We start from the raw sequence: 3,307 nt of genomic DNA, 5'->3' as shown, positions 1-3,307 counted from the left end.
CATGAGCACAGCTCAGACGGGAATTGGTAAAAATACCAGAGGTGCCAAACATCAGCTCATGGTAAACAGAACAGTAGCTCAAGACTGCAGAACCCCAAACACTAACCGGAGCACTGCCTGGATTGTTTACAAGAAAGCTTACGTCTCAATACCACACACTTGGATCATTAAATGTTTGAATCTATACAACATCAACAGGACTCTAAGAGCCTTCATTGCAACCTTAATGAGGTTGTGGAAAACCTTCCTTGAGGCCAATGGCAAGACACTTGCACAAGTCTCCATCAAATGTGGCAGATATTAAGGAGATGCGCTGTCCACACTACTGCTCTGCATAGGCCTGAGCCCCCTCAGTCACATAATCAACAAGACTGGCTATGGATACCGACTCAGGAATGGGGCCATCATCAGTCAACTCCTCTACATGGATGACATCCAGCTGTACGCTGAGAATGAGCAACACATCGACTCACTGATCCATACCACCCTGGTCTACAGCACAGACATCGGGATGTCATTCCGACTTGTGAAGTGTGGTCAGATGGTGACTAAGAGAGGGATGGTAGTACACAAGGGGCTCAGTCCCAGGAGGAACAATAGCAGACATTGAGAACAGTTACCTCGGAATCCCACACTGCCAAAGATGGTAGAGAATGACCGAGCCAAGATCCTGTGGGACTTCCAGATACAGACGAAACGAATGGTAATAGCAAACCAACTGGATATTGTGGTGGTGGACAAAAAGCAGAGGGAAGGTGTTTGGGTTGATGTAGCAATACCAAGTGACTGCAACATCAGGAAAAAGAAAAACAAGAAACTAGAGAAATACCAGGGGCTCTGAGAAGAGCTAGAGAAAACCTGGAAGGTCAAGGCATCAGTGGTAGCTGTGGTCATCGGGGCACTCGGGACAGTGATCCCCCCAAACATGTGGAGTGATTACATCAGATCCCTGGACATACATCAGACATCTCAGTCCAGAAAAGTGCAGTTCTAGGAACAGCAAAGATACTGCGAAGAACCCTCAAGCTCCCAGGCCTCTGGTAGAGGACCCGAGCTTGGAGGAAAAAAGGGGTGGAGACAGTCCATCGTGGATGAGGAAGAGTTTTTTTTTTAATATGGAAAACTATTTCCTGCATAAACAAATAAACTGTTGACTTTTCTTCTTTTTACATTTAAAACCTTGTACACGTTTTGTACCTTGGGTTAAGCTAGCATGTAACTGGGTCTTTGGATGCCTTTTTAAACTTTGCATCAGTGTATCTGTATTCAAGTAAAATACATGAATCTATTTGTACTTTTTGGTTCATTTTAATACAGACATGTTATCATAATGGCCACTGCCAGCTATAAATAAATTGAAATTGTGACAGGGGGACAAAATCAGCTCTCTTTTTCAAGGCAGCACATTCCATGGATTGTCATGCCTGCAAAGAGTCAGCCTCTTCATCCGCATTAATAGCTTTCAATCTCCCATGAATCCAAAGCAGCTTTAGTTGTTAACATTTTCAATTTGACTGAATATTTTTAGAATCAAGAGCCACCTGTCTGATCGCAGTGTATTCTTATCTTTAATATTGGAACCAATTATATTATGTATGCATCAGATGATATATAACTCCTGAGACAGTTATATTAGAAAAAAACACAACTGAAAACACAAATTGTATAACTTTTCCTTTTAATTCTATTACCTCTGTTGTGGGAAAAAAGTATTCAACTATTCACCCTAGTTAAATAAACGCAGATCGACGGATTTCACTCAGTCGGCACATTTATTCATACATATTCAACAGTTCATCATACAACCCTTATGGCACAGCATTCAGCCCTATTCTGCTAGAGCAACATTCATTCTCCCTTACTTACAACAATGGAAAAATAGTTAGTCAAAACAAATTACAGACACTTTGGTTAAACAGTAACATGTTATGAATAAATCTTGAGAAAGAATCTGGTTTGTTATGGGAAGAAGCTATGTCTGGTCTACAAACACCATGACGCAGAGAATTGTGTGGCCTTGCAGGTAAACAGACTGAGTGAAAACTTTTATAGTGAGTAAATAGGATAAATTAATATATAATAGAAGAGAAATCTAAATTTTCCGACAACACCTCTTATATATATTTTTGTAGGATATCATATTCAATATTGTATTCATCAATATACTTGAAACATTTTAACATACAAACAAAAGTTTTCTACAGAGAAATCTTGCACTCACAACACATTGTGGAAAAAATAAAGCTCTCTCCCAGGATTTTTCCTCCCAAAAATTTTAACAAAGAGGGTGAGCAGAATTTCCTATTTGCACTGGAGACATTGTTAAATGACAAAAACAGAGTACAGACTTTACTTAGGCTATGTTAAAATAGCAGGCCTTGTTACTTAATGCAGATTTGTTGCGGAAGTCCTTCTTTTCTTTCATACTAGTAACTAAATGCGACAGATGGAAAAAGTTAGATAAACTTTGGATTCACCATTCAACAGCTTTCTGACAACTATTGGATACATTGGTGGGACAGACTTTTAAGGGGTAGGGGCAAAAAGAAAAAAAGATAGTCCATATAGCGTGTCCTCGCCACTGTGGAGGGCACTTTAGTGTGTCATTTTTTAATGATTGGGCAACGGGGCGATGACCACTGCGTACGCCACTTAACGGATAAGCAGAGTTGTCAAGTAACGAAGTACAAGTTACTGTACTTAAGTACACTTTTTAGTTATCTATACTTTACTGTATTACTTATTTTTCTTCCCACTTCTGCTTTCTACTCATTACATTTTCACACAAGTATCTGTACTTTCTATTCCTTACATTTTTAAAACAAACGTTACTCGTTACTCTTGGCTTCGGTTTAATGTTTCTAAATATTTATTTCAGGTCATGTGCGCCATCCAATGCAGATGATTCTTGGCATCTACATCAAGTGAAAACTAGTGTAATTGGATGAGTCATTTAATGCAAACACTTATTAGTTAGCTAAATGAAATCATCAGAAGCAAGCAGGTGTTCTTTAAACTGCAAACATGAATTGTCTATGCCATGCTACAATGTCAGATTCAGAAAAAGATGTCGAAATGTCTAAAACGTCGGACACAGAATCAGAATCAGAATCAGAATCAGAATCAGAATCAGAATCAAGTTTATTGCCAAGTAGGTTTGCACTTACAAGGAATTTGACTTGGTGTTGTTGGTGCAGACAAAAAACAAAACAAAATAGCAAAATAAGATAGAATATATATAAAATATATATATATACACAGAAGCTATATACAAACAGTAGACTGTGCGTTAATGTAACGCAGAAAT

Source organism: Cyprinodon variegatus, unplaced genomic scaffold (genome assembly GCF_000732505.1).
Source record: "Cyprinodon variegatus isolate N-32 unplaced genomic scaffold, C_variegatus-1.0 Scaffold87, whole genome shotgun sequence".
NCBI lineage: Eukaryota > Metazoa > Chordata > Actinopteri > Cyprinodontiformes > Cyprinodontidae > Cyprinodon > Cyprinodon variegatus.
This window is presented reverse-complemented; position numbering follows the sequence as displayed.